A 20,096-nucleotide genomic window follows, 5' to 3' on the forward strand; every position below is an offset into this window, starting at 1 on the left:
TTATTGTAATTTTACTTACTTTCACCTCAGTAGTACAGTGACGCTTCAGTTTACCGTGTGTCCTCGTATACCGACCCTTCCCCGGGTACCGTTGTTCAGTGTTCAGTGTGAGTTGCTCTCCTGAGATGATATCCGCTGTTTGCTTTCCTGCTGTCATAAGAATGAATAGTGCTTTTTATGAGAACATTTCTCCATAACTCACATGCTTCAGGTTTAATTAGCATGCGAAGGACCATGTTCTTGTGGGAGCGTCTCATTACAATTACCATGCCGTTCCTTTGTACTGTGTTCAGCGATCCAGGGAATAAGCTCTCTGGTCTCGAGCTCTCGTCTTTCACTACCATTACATTTTCTGCTAAAGCTAAAAGATTGAAGATTGCAAAATAAAAAAAAGTTGGGCTGCTTCCCAGATTAGAAGATCAATGATGGTCAAATTGTTTTCCCTTCAAACTCTTCTGAGCCCCAGAGAGAAACATTAGTGAGACACATGCAGCATATGCATCATAAATCTGGTTGAACTGGTCCTGATTTCACTGAAATACAATTTTATTTCATTTGGAGGAGGGGGGGGTGTCACTATAGTTGATATACTCACACAAGTACAACCATTAGGAGGGTATATATATATATATATAAAACATAATTGTATGAATTGAGCACAGCACAAACTAAACCCTCCGTATGGTTTGAAATATCACAGGATTTAAGATTATCATTACGTGGCTGTTTGCCACAGCAAAATCCCCAAATGGATATCCAGCATGTTATTTTACCTGAAAAAAAACATGTAAACCTATTTAAATGTTCTAGTTTCCTTCCATCTTCCGCTTGTGAACATTTCTTTTCCCTCCTTGACGATGCACGTTTCATCGCTTCGCCTCTAAATCAAGATGCTGCCTCCAACTTTACTAAGTGAATCAGGTTCTTGTGTTGGGTCTCGGGTGCTATTTTACACCTTAACTGCATGTTCTTCCCCAACATTTCAACATTAGTTCAATCATGAACCCACGCAATATTTTTTTCAGTGTGGTCATCGGGTATCTGATCACTCTTTGGTCCTGTTTACAATGCAATGTTTTCAAGTGAAAATGCGGAAGTTTCTTAGCGTTTTGGGTGTACTTTTACTAGACTCGGAGTCACCGAAAACACAACTTTTTGAAAATGGCTCCCAAGGTGTAACTTTCTGCTGTAATATGTTTTACAATCAGCAGGCTGGACTAAGGCCCCCGTTTACACAGCATCTGAAGTGAAAACGCATCGATCTTGAGTTTTCATTTCAAAAACGTTTACACAGCAACAATGTCCAAATGGCAGAAACACTGAAAACAATGTGGTTTTCATGTGGGACCACCAGTGAGTGTTGTTGTTTGTTTGTGCAGTGAAACTACACACCCAACCACACAGAGAAGAAAACATACAAACAATATGGACAGATGATGAAGTTGGAGAGTTCCGAGGAGACCAAGTAAGAGCATTTTCGAAAAGTTGCGTTTTCCATGGATTCTGAGCATTTTTGAAAAGTTCTATCTTGGGAGCCTTTTTCAAAATGTTGCATCTTCAGTGGCTCCGAGCACCATTGTCATGTAAACAGACCCCAAAAACACTATGAAAGTTTTCTGTTTTCACTTGAAAACGTGGTGTAAACAAGGCTTATATTGGACTTTGTTATCAAACAGATGCTGACGTTTTCCCAAAGAGGTTGCTAATGTATTTACATGGAAGTACATAAAAGCCATGGTGAAAGTAAAAATACTGATTCAGCTTTTATTTTTTTGTCAACCACTTTAATATATTCTCTATCCAGCCACCATTTCATATCAACGTATCAGATCTTTTGTAAACTCTGTGTCAGAAGTGAAAACAAGTCGAGACTAATGGCACACTTACAGTCTCCAGCCTTTGACACAAAACCAAGAGACATCAAGTAGAACGGGGCTGACATCAACATCCGCTGACTAAACGTGGAACAGGTAAAATATTGTTCTCCGCTGTTTACCTCAAACACTGGCTGCCTTTTAATCTCTAATCCCTCCTTTGGCCCTCAGACAACACAGGCCCGCGGATCCATTGTGTGGCGTTCCACGTCGGTGTGTGACGAGGTGTGTGATTAACCCCTACTGTACATAGGAGCAAACAGCACATGAAAGGCCTGCCAGGAGGGTGTCTGCAGGTGACGGGTCAGCAGGAGGTGAGGGGTCGGTCGCAGGCTGACGGGGCAGGAACAGTTTACTATTCAGCCCTCTACTCCCTCACCTCAGCCAAAATTAAACTGTCGCCCTTCAGAACCAGATATTCCCAGTGTGCGCGGTGAAAAACGAGCCGGCGAACACTGCCGGCGCTCACCGTGCGATAAAGCGAAGACGACGCATTCATCACAGAGCTGGCCGGTTGATCTGCGAGCCTGAGATAGGCCGCGGCGCTCAGACGCTGCTCCACTAATTGTCTGATTTGCGAGAGATCGTCCTGCCTTCTGAGCACGTATCCAATATCAATATAAATCTCCCGTGAAGCTGAAAATATAAAACAGGCCCGCCTTAAGTGACAAAAGTGTTTGTGTTCCCAGGATTTGACCGCGTGCTTCACACGATTCGTTCACCTCGGCGGTGCCGCGTCATACATCCTCCATCATGACTTTTTATTTTTGTGCCTGATTCTCACATGCAAGTTTTGTATTTATTTATTTTTCTCAATCAAATTGGCAAACATGGTTTTTAAAACTGAAAAAGGGCCCTGGCTAGACTTGTTGGCCTCAGCCACTGAAGTATTATTCTTTTCTCATAATAAACTTCGACGTTCACTCTCACATGTTTCAGACACACTGGATTTCTTTTACATTCACAGCTGTTTGGATTCAAATGTGACAATGAAACAATAAGTTAAGGGCAAAGGATGAAGGGGTGGGAGTTAACAACTTTTGGAACATGATTAAGCCCTCGTTTATAATTACTTTTATTATTATTATTATTACCAGTAGCAGTAGTAGTAGTAGGAGTAGCAGTAGCAGTAACAGAAGTGGAAGTAGTGAGATAAAAGCCAGAATCACATTTATTTCTTTGTTTTAATTCTCTTCTGAAAGCAAATACAAATTAATAATTAACCGAATCAACACACAGTCATTTATAAGGGACGCTGAACCTCTGGTGGTGGTCATAGGGTTGTATACACACACACACACACACACACACACACACACACACACACGCACACACACACACACACACACACACACACACACACACACACACACACACACACACACACACACACACACACACACACACACCAACTATTGTTATTGTACTATATGTTAATGTAGATACACTGTCTCGCCCATTTCACCCTAAATATGTGGAGAAAAGTATTAAATTGTCCATATTTGATGATTCATCATCTAAAAAATGTGTGGAAATAGGATATAATCTGTAGTATTTCACTGTAAACTCTTATTAAAGCATCTCATTTAGTGTCACTGTCCCACACTGTGAAGTGTTTCTGCTAAACAGGCTCACAATCTACTTGTTCTCACCGGTTTTATTGATACTTAAAATTAAATATTGTGTCACAATTCTTTTTTTTAATCACATTTGAAAAAAAACCTAAAAAAAACCTTGACAAGCAGCACTAACTTGGAGTGGGAGAGGATTTTCTTTGTTTAAAGGACTAAAAACTCACCATGAGAAGTTTAAAGTAGAAGTATCAATACCGTTGTTATTATTATTAACACAACAATTTTACATTTATATCAATGTGAAGCATCTCAGGATTTTGTCATTAGCTTTGCAGATTGGAAGAAACAGGAAGAAATAAGGAAAATAACAAACATGAGTTACAAGGATCATGATTCCACTCAGTTTTGAGTCAATTATTATTTTTAATGTAACTTTGCGGCTTCAAGTGTGAATAACAGGGGATTCTGTTCACTGCGACTCTGAATCAGGCTCACAGAGGCAAAAACAAACTAACTCCAAGAATGCAAGCAGGAGAAATATCAATATTGGTCTTTGAATATAAAGTGCTCAAATGATACTCAAATAAATCTATTGAAGTACAGTGACAAAGTACAAATACTTTGTTACCTGCCATCTTTGCAGTGGAGTGAAATTGCAGATAAGTGGTGAGTGTGAGCAGAGCTTCATTGATAACAACAACAATCCATCACGAGGAGACCGAAGCTGCTTAAAGGCAGCGAAGGAAGAAGCAGGTTTCCATGAGCACAAAGACTTGAGAAGTTTGAGATAAGGCCGACCACAGTGCCAGATATTAATATACGTTAATGTTAAATGAGGACATTTGAAGTGGAAATATAGTGAGTGAGAATAGTCATTTAAGATATTCAAGTAAAAAAAAACCTGCTTGATTTAGCAGGTGCCGGGGGTCAGGTGGGGAAGTGGGTGAAGTCCTTCGTAAACACACCAGAGAACACACACACAAATAACGTGACGCAAACAGTGTGACGCCTCGTCCCACCAACCGAGCGTCTGCCACGGGACCACACAAACTGTATTTACACCTCGCGCTCCTCTGCATAAACACAACGGCTATTAATTGAGCTCGGCCTGTTTATGCACCGACTTTGGTGTTGCAGGCTATAAGCCACAGAGGGAGATTTCACGTTTCCCTCCTCCCCCTCCCCCTCCTCCTCTTCCTCCCCCTGCCGCTCTAATTGAGTGATTCAGAACAGGACTCAGACCCGACGCCCCTGCGACTCTATCTGGCTGGGATATTATCGGAGGGGCTGTCAGACGAGGGTCCACAGCAGCTGTAGGGGAATGCAGCCTTCGACCACACGGCTTCCCTTAGTCCACCCCTCCCTGGTACCCCCCCTCCCTGACTACCTCAGCCCAATCAGTCAACAGGACCCCAGGGACCATTTTCAAAAACAATCACTCTCTCTAAGTAGTCAAGAGGTGCCAGGGCTAATTATAAACAAACTATTGATGATCTACTAAAGGATTGTGCTAGACTGTGCCAGCAAGCAGTAAATGTGTGTGTGTGTGTGTGTGTGTGTGTGTGTGTGCGTGCGTGCGTGCGTGCGTGCGTGCGTGCGTGCGTGCGTGCGTGCGTGCGTGCGTGCGTGCGTGCGTGCGTGCGTGTGTGTGTGTGCGCGCACGCGCGCGTGTGTGCGCGCGTGCGCCCGCGTGCAGGCCTGTTGGGGTCACAGGGAGGTTCTGCTTGACAGAGCGTTCAATTGGCCATTTAACAGACCTCACCCGAAGCGAATGCTGCAGAGACGTCTAAAGTCTCCTCCTGATATCTGCCGAGGACAAAATGATCTGAATCCCGTTGTCATCAAAAAGCATTCGACAAAACATGACAAAAACCTCTCAACTGTGGCTTTACACACAGGCGCTTGTAAACTAGTAATCTGGTCCAGTCATGTAATACCACTTTGTACCACAAGATGGTGTAGTGAGTCGTTAGTATCTAATCTGCTGGACTTCTTATATCACAAAAGTGAACCTGCTGAGACAGGTCAAGGTAATGATCATCTCAGGGTCCTGCAACATGTTTTTTCTACTTTGCACCAAATAAAATTGATCACGGGCTGAAAACACATTTAAACTTTAAAAAGAAAACAACTGAACTCATAAAGTTGGATATAGACAATTAAAAAACTATCTCAGGTTGCAATTTTACAATTCAAGGCATCTTTATTTTTAACATTTTTAGCAATTGGAGCTTCTGTAGCAGTATCAATGATTTTGCATGTTTGTTAGTTTTGTTTTTTTTGGGGGGGGGGGGGGGGGCAGTGGTTGAGCAATATTAGTTGATTTAGCCCCATTCATTTTATTGCTGATATTTTTTAAATATGTATTTGTTATAGTAGTTTAAACTGATTTTAGCCATGTTTTTACACATTTTAGATTGTTTGAAATTTTTTACCATTTTATCTCGATTGTATCTGTATTTTTTGTCTTTAATGTTTTGGCGATTTTGAGTCTTCCAGACATTTTGTCTCTTTCCCCGTCAGCCTTTTGCATCAATTTATGTAGTTTTTCCTTTTAACTATTTTCTATTAGTTTAACTGATTTTGTTTTTTGTTTTGTTTTTTCATTTCAGCATTTTTTGTTTTACCCTTTTAAGTCATTTTATTTGAGCTATTTATGGCAATTCTGACTATTTAATTTTTTTTTCACTTTTCAGTCCTTTTTGACAAGATTTAAAAACACAACAGTCTGGTGTGGAATTAAATCAGTTAAAAATGTTTGAATGTTACACAGAGAACTTTTCTGAAGGCTTCAGGAAGCCACTAAAGAAGAGCTTAAAAAACCCAAACTGTTTTGATTGTTGTCATAATGAGTCTGTCCTTCATCCAGTTTAGAAATATATAGTATATAAATATATATAGTATCATATTAGTTTGTGACTGTGGTGTGCTTCGGATATTGTTTGCTTTTCACCTACCAGCCTTAGAACCTGCTGCTGCTTTCTGTCATCTTATACTGACTGGATGATAAATTAAGGAATAAAATAGAAAATATTAATCCCAGACAGAAATTCCTTAAAGTGATTCTCTTGGGGTATAAAGAAAAACAACAAGCTTGAACAGGAGCCAGTTGATTAACTTCCTATGGCAACTCAATAGTTTTGTCCATAAAAAGATATTAGACATTATGTATGTTTTCCTACGATATATGTACAGTATTTAAATCAATTTCATTTTATACCATCACCTCTCAGTTGAATCAGTTATGTAGATAATGAATGGACTAATGTCAGTTTGATCATATTTAATCTCAATTTTCTTTGAAAGACACATGTTTTTTCAACACTTTATTCACAAAGATTCACTGCAACCTCTTTCATAAAGTGGCATTACAGCATCTAATTGTGTTCAGTTCAGTTAAATGTAAAATTATTAGTTTTTTTAACTTTAAAGAAAATATTACTGATTTTCAAAAAGGTTGTTGTCATGTCTCAGATATGATTCTTAAAATGCAAATTATGCATCATGGTAGTAGTGTCTTTGTAAAAGTTCCGAAGGGTTTAATGAGCTGTGCGGATTACTGTCGTGTTAGCGTAGCGACATGCTCACAAAAATGTTATCTTTTTCATTACTACATTCTGATCATGGATATCTGATACTGACGGGCGTTTCTTTTGCAGGTTTTCCGTTTCAAACCAAATATTTCACAACCAGAAATGTTGCCATGTCGATGGCGTCAGGCGAAATCTCCGCTGATCCTCAGGGTGGACGCCTTCCTTCAGGAACCGGGACGACTAAAGTTTATTTCAATCCAGCTAATAGCTCTGGAGATATTTTAGTCTGTGCCAAAGTTCCTTGAACCGCGCGGCTAACACGATAGCGCTTCTGCTCCCGGGTGCCGTCGCTGCAGGCGATCCACTTTAGAATAATGTATTTAGGTCTAAAGTCTGTGATAAGGGCGCTTTGTGCCGGAGACAGAGAGCAGAGTGACGGACACTCTGCAGAGCCGCGCAGTCCCATCCTCCTCCGGTTAGAATAACAGCCTCTTCTGAGGAGCTATCGCCATGACACATGGGCCGATCCGGGAGAGCTATATTTATTTTGGTATGGGCCACATTTCTTTCCTTTAAGTAATGAATTAAGAAAACACGGGGCCTGGCTCTGGGACGCGGAGATGTGTGGGAGAGCGCCGCTCGCACAATGGAGTCGAGGAGCCGGGTGCCAAGGGTCTGCGGATAGGAGCCTTCCTCATCTTTTCATCCCTTCACCCTTTCATTCCTCCGGCCTTCCTCTCCGCTGAGGTCATTCTTGCAGTCGTCTGTCCCACAGAGACCGCCAAGACTATACCAAGTGGTGGAGCAGTGGAGTTCGGGGGAGGGGGGCGGTGGGAGAACAGTCAAAAACACCTAATGGCAGAGAGGAGACAGATATACTGTGTTTCTGTGTAGGATATGGGTAAAGGTTGGTGACGGGGTCAGCCGGAGAGGATTCGGGAATGGCCCGCTCCCTTAGCGCCCCCTCCAGAAGAACACCTTCTGCAGCGGGGTTAAATAAATGTTAGTGATGTGATAACCAGCCTGTTTGTTGAGGGGCCTGGAGCAGGACAGCTCGAAGAGCCCGCTAGGGTTTCCTCTCTGTTGATGTCATAACGTCACACCACCAAATCAGACGCGCCCTTCGTGTTTCCATGCAGGGTTCGACGTTATGAACAAATGTTATGAGATTTTAAAGACACTAACTTGTTTTGGGGGTTAATAAAGCTGTAGAGCACTTTGCACATTTAAAGGGTCACAGATTGCACATTTAAATATTCAAGATGCACGTATGGATGGATAAAACCCAAGCTCACAGCTCTTTAAGTCTCAAAGAGCCTGTTGTTACAACAGGATGCTGAAGTGAGTCACTGCAGCTCCTCGGCGGTTCTCACCGAAAAAGGTCACCACAGAGAGATAAAACACTAAAATCAACAATGACTAAGGCGCTGCAGACACAATGTTTTCAAGTGAAAATGGAAAACCTTTGTCGCGTTTCGGGCGTGCGTTTACTTGCCGACGGTGCTCAGAGCCACGGAAAACACAACTTTTTGAAAATGGCTCCCGAGATAGGGCTGTTCCGAAATGTCTTCACGTAAATGGGGCCAAAATACTGCTACTGCACATGCGCAGTCGTAAATAGTTCTTCAGCACCGTTCGCGAGTAGATGGACAACAACAACAACAACGTTTGCCTCGGGAGTGTCATGACTCTCAGTCCATATTCTCCTGGGACTTGATTGTTTTATAGTTGACAGTCACCCGGAATGGCAATTCAACTTAGTCGTCCGTCTATCTGAATGTCTGTGTGCTCGCCATTGTTGATGTTTGCAGCCTATTGTTCTTGACTCCAAGCTTTGTTGAGCTGTTTAAGATCACAGTTGGTGTTTCCGGCTTTTTCTACTCTGAATTTGGTTTGCGCATCAAAGACAACTATTGTAAAATCAAGAATCACTGCTTCAGTTGATATACCTGCAAGATATTTGTAAAAATTCTATGCAAATATTTTTTTATCACATTTTGTTGATGATTTAAGGACGGTTGAACACATTTAAGCTCAGAGGCAACAATCGGCCTCTTGAGTGGGCAGGGCTTGTTAAAAAGTTCCATGGTAAGCTTTAAATTTAACCTTTTCCAAACTTGGCGCAGAGTAAGCATGATGAAAATGTCTATAATTATATATATATAACCAACTACTACCCAAAAATTACTACAATCTCAACGTAAAGCCCAATTTTAATGAAACCTTCCGGTGCAAAATACGAAATGCCCATAAAACTTCTCGTAAAGCTGTTGCAATGATGCACGTTTTTACAAACTGCATCACGATTCCTCAGCTCAGGTCTCATTGTTGTGTTGTGTCTACTACACTTAGGAAATATGTTTAAAAAAGATCAATGTTTTCTTTGAAATGTTTACAATTTGCTTAGCGGTTTGATGGACCAGATTGGAGACGGCTGCCGGCCGGTTCTGGCCCACAGGCCCTATGTTTGACTTGATTTAAAGACCACTCCCACCTGTTTTTAATGTAAATCTAGTTGTTTGGGGCACTACGTGTATTTTTTGTTCATCATCGGGAGGGGTGTAACCTGTGGGAGTGAAACCTGTTTGACACATTCATTTCCTCCAGTCCGCTCTGATGTGCCACGACGATACCGCAGCAGAAAACAATAGGTGGTATTTGTTTGATACGGCTAATGAAAGTGTTTTGTGATCTTGCTCAGGCACTAATTTAAAGTTTTCCTACAGAAAAAGCCTTCACACGAATTCGCCCCCTCCTCACTAAAAAATTGTTCCAGCCCTGCCTTTCTCCGCACTTTCTCCTCCTTTTTCCTGTTTCCTCGCGAGAGGGGAAAAAAAAAAAGAAAAGCCCGCAGGGTGAGGCCTGGAGGTGAGTTTCAGTTCAAAGGTGAGGAGGGCGCACCAGTGAAAAACACTGGCATGTATTCAGCCAACGTGGCGATAACGCTGCTCCTGAGCGCTGGCTGTGGATTTACTGTAACTCTGTGCGTGTGTGAGTGTGTGAGTGTGTGTGCAGGAACCGAGTGGTGCAGTGGCAGCGAGCAGCAGCACACACTGAGACCGGACAGTAGAATAGTGCGGCGTAAGTGAAAGCTTGACCTCACAACTGCAGGAATTCACTGGAATCTTGTTTTCATAAATGAGGACAGGAAAGGGTAACAGAGGAGGCATAAATCATAGATTTTCTTTTTTTTTTTTCACCCTTCTCAGAATAAGTGACTGCATGAGTGTAATAATAAACACGGCAGGCGGAGATCGATGTCAGATGGGCCTGACGGAGGGCACGTAGTTGCTAATCCGCGCTCTGGCTGTGCCCACCTCGGCCACAGGCTCTCCCCGCAATTCCCACATTACTCGGCGGTGGAGCAGGAAGAAATGACAGACACAATTTCCCTCCGATCAAACATTGTTGATCCGCGCATTAACGCGGCCGATGCAATCTGAACGTGCTGAAATTGGGGACTATTTTGAGGCATTTCCTCTCTTCAGAGCGGCGGGGAAGATTGGCTTAATTAAAGAGGGAAAAACAGGAAGTTTTAAAGTCACGTCTATAATTAATTGGTGGCCTCAGCCAAAGGGTCTGCTGGTCAGAGGCAGCGCGAGGAAGCGGCTCTGTTGTTGGACTCCCCGGGTTCACAATGCAGCCCCCGCTACTGTGGACGTCCTTTCAAAGGGAAATGTTTTCTTTTCTTACGTTCAGGTTTATTTTTGTGTCGGAGGCTTTCAGCCTGGCAAGTTTGATCTTGTTTACCTGTAGATTAAATGTTAAATCCAGTAATAAAGCAAAAAAAAGTAGCATTAAAAACTGAAGTCAAGACTGTTATGAGGTAAAACTGATAAAGTGGTGAAAAGATCACCGTCAAACTTGGGAATGGTTCAAACTGGTGCTGTTTAAATGATTAAAATGTTTAATGAGATTAATCACAGGATTGCTGTGGATTAGTTTCGATTAATCATGATTAAATATAATTTATTTTCAATCTATATTAATCCAATTTCCTCTTGCATGAGCAAACAGACTCAAGAAACAAAAACATTCAAACTAAGTTTTCACATGAAACACCGTCGTGCCGATGGAAATTAAATCAGACAAATAAACCCAGATAAAGTCATTTAAAGTGGATTCTTCAGGTAAACAGCCAATCAGACTGAAAAAGGACTAATTGATCTGTGCAAAGCTTCGTGAATATCATGTTGCTTAATTGTTATACACCATTAACACTGTTCTCTTTCAACACTCGGAGCTTCTGCAGCTTCGTTTTTCCACCAGTTCCACTGAAGGAGCCTTTGCAGATGAATAATGACGGGTTGACTCAAACATATTATTATATATTAAACACGTGACTTCCAACTTAATCTGAGCCTTAATCAGTAAATCAGTTATTGGACTGACACAATCTGCTAATATATCACTATATTACAGCTTATTGGGACGTACCAAATGAAGTTACAGTTACTTTTCTCAGTGACTTGTCTTTTTTTTTTTTGGGTACCCAGTTTTTACCTCCACATACCTTTCAATGGAGGACCACCAAACTCTGCTACTAACAGTTGAAAAGTCTGCAAATGTACTCTGGTAGTGCTTGATGAGATTCACTGAAAGTTATGAACCAAAGAGCAGTGAGAAGACCCCTTTACAACCTCTGTCTCCTCACGGTTTATCAGAATGTGCATAACAAGAATACTTGCTGCTGTTTTGACTCCTTAATACATTTTATATGCTGTCGGTGAGTTCTTGGCTGGTAAAAAAGCCTCCACAGCACCTCAACGTATATTGTGTTTCACTCTGCACACACGATTTCACAACGAGATCTGAGATCTTAAATAAAGTACACAATTGTTATAAATAAATTTAAAAAAAACTTTTCTGAAACACTGCTGCTCCACATGCGCATCACGGCTGCACATGTGTGAGTAGATCACCAAAAACAACAATGTTAATGTTTATGGCGTATTGTATTCTGCACACGGGTGTGTGCTTTCATTACAAAAGTAAACAAAAGCACCCACTAGTGGCCCTCCAGGAGAACTATGTACATGCTTTTCAGAAAAGTTGTCATAAAACATGTCTGAAAGGAAAACACAAAAACGAGGCGATTTATCTTGAAACTTTGTGCAAAAAGGGCCTAAAATGCTCTTTTGGTACTAATGTCTCTGCTGCACAATACAGAAACAGATTTTTCTTGCGTAATGTTGTATCCACAGTTTCGCTGGAAATGAGCAAATCCTGTGAATTGAAGCAAATAAGTCAATAAATCAGCATGCAATATCTCAGTAATAGTATTTCCGTGTCTTGGGTGGTCGTTGTGAGTCACTGTGGCCTTCAGGCTGTCATCAGCGGGACGACCTGAGGTTTGACCGTTTGCTTTTTGGACATGTAATTAGGCATATATTTTTGGAGTTTGTATACTTTATTGATCCCTCTTGGGAAATGATTGGTCTGCATTGAACCCATCTCATTTCTGGGAGTACACACCACAGTGTGGTGCCTGGGGAGCGTCAGGGGCTCGAGCTTGGGGAGCTACAGTGTTGACCAGTCAGCAGTGGGATTTGAGCCTCTGACTTTTTCTGACCTCTGTGCTCATAAGAGCTTTCTTTTGTTTCTCGATATGGACAGACAAGGCAAAAAATAAGATTAGTTCAAGACACTGATGTCCAAAATAGGAATATGCTTCTTGTAATACCGTTTACTTCCATAAGGTGGTGCAATGAGTCACTCAAACATCTTTTCAATCCACCCAACATTTTTTGGGAATATATGGAATATCGGCTGTGTCTACCGGATAGTGTACAATACAAGGAGGTGTTTATGCTGATGGACCGACGTACTATGGTAATGTCATTTACTACTCTGCACCGGGTTTGAAAGAGAGGTGCAAATCCATTCAGCCTGATGCTGCTGTTATTGTGGTGAGGGGCTTTATCTCTGCTGGCCCCCCATGACTTTTGTTTTTGGACTTTATTGTGAGATATTTCAAACTTTGTGGCATATTTGCAATTGTCACCTTCTCTGCCAGAATTATTTATTCTGATTCTATTCTGATGCTAAAAACAAGTTTGGCAACTATAAAGTCTCTGGAGAATATGGACTGGGAGTCATGACATTCTGGAGGCCACCGCCGTTGTTGTTATTGTCCAACTGCTCACATGTGCAGAAGAACGATGTACTATGGCCTTGGTGTGCATGTGAAGTAGCTTCTTTTCAGAAAAGTTGTATTTCCCCCCTTTTCCATGGAGATGGAGCTTCAAGTTGCAATTTTCCGTGACTCGGAGCACCGTTGCCGTGTAAACACCCAAACCGAAACAAAAGTTTTCTGTTTTTCACTCAAAAGCATTGTTGCGTGAATAAGGCCTTCGTTGATCACGTGCATGAGGGTGTGATGCAGCATGCTTTATGCAGGATTTTAGCAAATCAGGCCATACATTTCTGCAACGGGGTCACAAATAAAACAGAATAACAACAACCAGTGTTTTCCTTTAAAATTCTGCATGTGTATGTCTGAGTTAAGTCCTCGGGATCTGGGAGTCTATCTGAATATGTAGCTGTTGTCTAAAGGAATTAAACCATTTGACTGGTGCGATTTTAAGGGTCATCGGTGTCTCCTGTTTGGGAGTCTGCCATACGTCAGCCTGATATTTACTTTAGATGCTCGTTTGGTTATCAGGAGTGTTCCTTAAGAGGTCCTGATGGTGAGACGCCCCATCAGGAGCCTCAACGGGCTTTTCAGTCAGCTCACTGCATCCTGCAATCCTACAATCTCTCCTCTTCACTCTGCCTCCAGCTCGAGCGCAGAGATGAAAATTTATAACATTTAAGGCGTCAGTGGGCCAAATGATGTTTATACAAGCATACCTCGTATGGGGAGAGTCTGAGATTTGCATTCTGGGTAAGACTACTGGTGAAGCCCCTTCAGAAAATCTCATCGTGGAGGATAAAAAAGCTGGAAGGATGGCGACTTTGCGAGTCAAAGAAGTGATACCCGTGAGGATATCACAGATTGTCTTCCAGTTGACTCCTCATCCAAGTCAAACACATCCACACAAACACAAACATGGAGCTCTGGCAAAAGCTCTACGAAAACTCCCGTCAGCACGGCCAGTCTGAACTCAGATTCCTTACATTGGACATGATTGCTAATCAGACACCAGCGGGAGAGACTTGCTCTCCCTGTCGGGACGGTGATCATCATCCTCATGCTTGTTGACATTAGTTTAATTGATTAAAACAGGCCTTCTGTGATTTCAGCGTTTTGTTTTGGAAGGCCGAGGTTCTGACAGAAATACTCGGGGAAGTATTGCATTTGGCGGCGAGCTGAGGTTCCCATGCACGAGAGCAGTGAACTTAATTCAAAACGCCTTGGACTGCTCGAAGAGGAGGGCTCGCGGTAACCTCGCACTGAACCCACAAGAATCCCAGCGTGCTCCTTGGATGGCGACGGCACCGAGATGCTGTGTGATTTAGTGGCTGAGCTTCAGAGCCCGGAGAAACCGTAGGCAGGCAGCTCAGGGGGAGAAATCTCTTTTCCATTAAAGAGTAACTGAGTCCAGTCCGACTGAACTGATGCTGCATTGTTTAGAAACAGGAACTGGTTTGGTATGTAAATGCTGTCAGGCTCGTCTCAGCTAGTGTTCACTTCACTTTGTTTCTGCGAATACACAAAACACGGCCAGAGCAGAGCAGAAATATGATCTTTTTGGGGGGGGGTTATTTCAGAGTTATTTGATCAAAATGCTTCCAGCAACAAGTGGGCATGATTTTAACTCTTCTTGTCAAGATCAAGATGACTGGATCTTCTCTAACGTCCAATGACGTATCAAAGAATCCTGACGTAAACGTTACATTTCCCGTTTCTTTAAATCTTATGACTGCTGGTTAAGTATTCATTTATCTCTTTATCTTTGACAAATGTTTCTTACACTGTTTTTGTCTTGCACCGTCTTCCACTGTTAGCCATCATTACTATTGCAACAACACATCATCAGTAGGTTCAAACTAACCTGTCTCACGTTCCCTATCAGTGGGTGAGGAGTCCAATGCTTGGTGAATTCTGCTTCACAATGATAGGAAGAGCCGACATCGAAGGATATAAAAAAGCGACGTCGCTATGAACGCCAGTTACAGCCATATACGTATGGTATTTTACCCAGAATGCATATTTAAACGATCGTGATTCAGTATAGTGGAGATTGAATAAAGTAAAGTTGCCCATTACTGACACAGGATGTGAAAAGAGCACCTTTTTTTTTTTTTTTGTTGTTGCCTTAAATTGATTCGATTTGAGGTCGCAGGATGCTGGAGTCAATGCTAACTGACAATAGGTGAAGGTAGGGTACAACCTGTACTGCTCACTAGGCCATCACAGGACAAACACATAGATACAGACGATCTGACACACACACACACACGCACACACTCCTATGCACGTGTTGGGATTCTGGAAGGAAACCTGAAAAATCTGTTCATGCATCAGGAGAACATGCAAACCACTTGAACGAATACCAACAATACTAAACAACTATTGGGAGACACACAATTATAAAAAAAACAAAAAAAACAAGAAGACAGACTTGAGTGCAGTCATTATCAAATATTGTGATGTTTGTACTCAGGAGCCCACTATCCCATGGTAAAGTGACAAAGAAAACCCAAATAACCCGGGCTTTCTTGGTTGGGACTCTTTTCCAAACCAACCCAGATAAAGTCTCTCCAGGGGACCCAGGCCTCCTCCCATGCTGCTACACCTCCAAAGGGAGACCACCATTATAATCAGAAACCACATCAACTGGCCTCTGTCAAGAACTGGCCTGGATATTACGTGTCAAGCAGAAACAAGCTATTCTGCTCAACTCGGCAGCAAGATTTTCAAAATGAAAGTCCTCGAATTGGTTTAAACAGTCTGCAGCAAGATACTTGGTTTTAGCCGGCTTTGTTCAGTGATACTCTTAATAAATAACATTTGCTTACAACTCTTTTGTGTGTGTGTGTGTGTGTGTGTGTGTGTGTGCGTGTGCGTGTGCGTGTGCGTGTGCGTGTGCGCGTGCGTGTGTGTGTGTGTGACACAGAGTTCCCCGCAGCCTTCACCTTCAGGAGGAACAGCAGATTGAACAAACACAAAATGTGAGCAGCTTTTGCTCTGGCATTAATCCCAGCGTGGTTTTATTTGTCCTCTGTGTTTGCATATCAGAGTAGAGCCGTGTTTACTGTACCTGCAGTACCAGACACATTGATGTTGAGAAATATCCCGGTATGTCAAATTTTTCTGCTGCAGCAGGTAAAGGTTTTTTTTTGGTTTTGTTTTTTTAAAGTTTCCCCTCCCTAAGATCCTGTTTCTTTTTACAGTTCAGAAATATGCATTTGATGTTCATGATAAATGACAGCAGACATGAATCTGTGTTTGTGTACGCTAGATTAAACAGTACATTTTTCAATATTTTATTTTTTGACTGAACACCTGCAGAGGTTTCCACAGGCTTACTCTTCGTCAATCCACTCTGTTTTAGTCCTTTAAAGTAATCTAAAGAACACAGTTTAACTTGATATTTCAAAGTAAAATCTTATGAGGGATCTTAATCTCACTGTCGGATTTCTTGTTTCAGAAGATTTCAGTGAGTCATAAAAATACATTTTGAATGCAGTGAACAATATTGCTCCATAATGTTCATCAAGATTAAAGGCATTTTTGTGATCATAAACTTATAGTTTCTTTCTCAAGCTGTGATCAGCAAGTGTGGAAATCATACGGTGACCGAAGCAGTTCAAAAACTCTTGATGGGTGATGTGGTCCCGTCGAGGCTAATCCAAACATTAAAAAGTGGGAGATTTACCAAATGACAAACATCACACTACTCACCTATTAAAGTCCATGCCGAGGAACTGGAGAGGAGATGCTGTCCAGTAGTAAAATGTTAGTTTGGCACCACAAATTTATCCTTTCCCAGATTCTGGGGCATGCGGTTAGTTAATTTAGCGTCTTGGTTTGGTGCTTTGCCTTGTTTTCATGATTTGTTCACAAAACTACTTATTGAATGAAAATGCATTTTGGGGGTCTGGTTACATGACAACGCTGCTTGGAGCCAATGAAAACGCACGTTTTTTGAAAACGGCTCCCAAGGTGGAACTTTTCAAAAAAGGTCCGCCTCCATGGAAACAAAGGAAACTTCAACTTTTTGAGTTGCTACTGTGCATGCGCATCACCTCATCTTAGTAAATGGTTCTTCTGCACATGTGGGAGTATGTGGATGATTTTCTCCTGGGACTTTATAGTTGAGAGTCACTGTAATAACAATCCAACTCGGTCGTCTGTCCATATGAAAGTCATTGTCATCATTACTTTTATTATAGCTTCATTGTTCTCTGTGTGCATGTGTGTGTGGTTTCATTACAAATACAAGCAGCAGCATGTTTTAAACATTTCTGCCATTGCCACGTAAACAGACACTGTTTTCAAAACTTTGCCGTGTAAACGTCAAACGTTTCTGAAAAAGAAAAACAGACAAATTCTGTGTTTTCACTTGAAACATTGTGATGTAACCGGGGCCTTGGTACATGTGGGGTTTCACACTCCCTGCCTGTGTTAATGTTACCCCTGATTGTTGTCAGCTGTGCTTCATTACTCTGTGTGTATGGGAGCCTTTTCTTCAGGTTTGTGTGTTGTCAGAAAGTCTGTTGTCGTTACCTTTTTTTCCAGTTTGTTTGTTCTCCCACTCCCTCGTGTTTGTCCTCACCTTTTTTTTTCTTCTGGATTTTGATTGGTTTGGACTTTGGTTTGACGCCTTGTCTCCTGGTTTTGATTTCTCATGGACAAGGTATAGCTGAGGTCAGCACCTAAACATATGAGTGCACGAGTCCAGATGGCGGGCCCTCTTCAGGCATACCTTTATTTGCACAGACATTTTCAAGCAGGTCAATTCAGTTTAAAGTGCATAAAAGACTATTGACAAAGTGATAGTAGGAATAAACAAGTAAGGCTGAAAACACTGTTACAAGTCCATAATGAAAAGGAAAGAGGGGTTAAGTATCAGGAGAATAATGAGCTCAGCAGCAGACTCAGATAAGCCGCAACAGTAATGAAATCACTATATAAGACTGTAGTGTTGTAGTGTTTATCCGAGTAGCAAGGCAAAGCTCTACAACATGTTTACCGATCAGTCTCCGCCTCCACTCTCAAGTAACGTGAACTTTGGTGTGATGATAGAGAGAATGACATCATGAATATAAATGGCCTTTTGATTGTGGTACACACCCTTCCTGAGTGTGTGCAGGAGTTCAGTCATGTGGTAAAAATTTAAAGGAAAGACGCAACTCCCCCACGTTGAGCGGGACCCGTTGAGGTGGTTCAACAGTCGGATGTTCATACCTTCTGGTCGTCTTTTGTCGGATGTGTCACCACAGTGGCCTGAACCTGGAGCGGTTGTATTTCTCACATGGTTTGGAAACAGATTCAGTGGATGTAAATGTGAAATTAAAACAGCTTCAGTGCATTTGATGTACATTAAGAGGCAATAATTGAAGATTGACCACCATTAATGTGTCCATTCTTCTTATTATAAAAATCTAAAATGAGGCAAAGAGTCACTTCAGTGTCAAGTCTTTAATCAGCTCACAAAGAAACAGAAAGCAAACTGGAGCCAAGTTAGATTAATGAGTAAACACAGTAAAAAGATGTCAAAAACTATTCTTTCCATATACACATACACATTTACATATACAGCACATACACATACATAGATACACACGTACACATACATATACATACATTTATCAACGGATACATATACACATATACTGTACACATGTACATATACGTGTCTGAACATGTATACATATACATAAACATATTCATATCCTGGAATCACATCTCTTCCTATCAAGTCCCATTTCTTACAACTTCCTGGTAATTCCACCTACACACACACACACACACACACACACACACGCACATGCACACACAATCAGGCCAAGGACTTGAGTCCCCACCCTGTGAGAAGTGTCATTTGCTCTCCTACACTCACCCTTCTCTGCAGACACTCCCATCTTTTCTGTAATAAGCTGCACTGACTAAACATAGCTCCATGATGTAACCGTCACACTGTGTGGGGGTCACACTTTTCACTGTCATTTAGTTTTTTAGCAACAGTGTGCTCACTGCCGCTGCTTTGTCTTCTGGGTTATGGCAGTGTCTCATTGTTTCGTATTATTCTGGACTGGAGCGTTCCCTGAACAGAACTTCCTGTGATTAACACGGTGCGAGTTTATGACGGGGAGGAGGAGGAGGAGGAGGAGGAGGAGGAGCATTCATTCACGCCTACACAGTCTCAGGCACTTTGTGGACGCAGTTCGAAAGCACAGTATTCATGTACCTTTTTAGAATTGAATCAAACTAAAGCAAAGTCTCAGGCCTAAAGTATTGTAAAAAAAACAAATGCATGCAGCGATGGAAATAATTTCGACAACATGTCAAATTTTTTAATTGCATAAAAGAAACATGTCACTAACTTTGAAGCCTTTGGGGCAAAGTTGATGGAATCCAAATTTCCATATTTTTGGAATGCATCTTTTTATACCGGATCATGTTTAGATTGCTAATCGGGTTTAAATTATAATTCCTGCCGGAATATGTGCTTTTTGTGTTTTCAAATTAACCCTGCGGTCCTGTAAATGTTGCTCAGTATTAATGAGCCTTCACACATGTACAAGTCACTCGTGCCATGTGCATTAATGAAGCTCTAGACCATCACCGGTGCTGACTTTTGAACTTTGCACTGATAACAAGCAGACTAGTGCCTCTAATCTTCAGCCTGTGCGACACTGTATTCTTGATTTCCTAATGCGATCTCGCCTGGGACCACAAACTAAAGTGAGCGCAGGGCATCCTTTGTGCCTCACCTCAGGTCCATATTTAATGTGATCCAGAGAAAACAACAGCATCTGTGTGGATGCAGAGGTGAGTCTATACAGTGATTTCCAAAACACAATAGTTTTTTTTAAGCTGTGGTGCCTGATGATCACACAAGTGCAGTTTTGGGTATTTCCCCCTTGATTAAAGAGGTACTTGGAAAGATGCTGAAACTTTTACTAACACTATGGACTACAGACAATGGAACCCCCGAGTTGAT

The sequence above is a fragment of the Lipophrys pholis genome, assembly GCF_963383615.2.
Source record: "Lipophrys pholis genome assembly, chromosome: 1".
Taxonomy (NCBI): Eukaryota; Metazoa; Chordata; class Actinopteri; order Blenniiformes; family Blenniidae; genus Lipophrys; species Lipophrys pholis.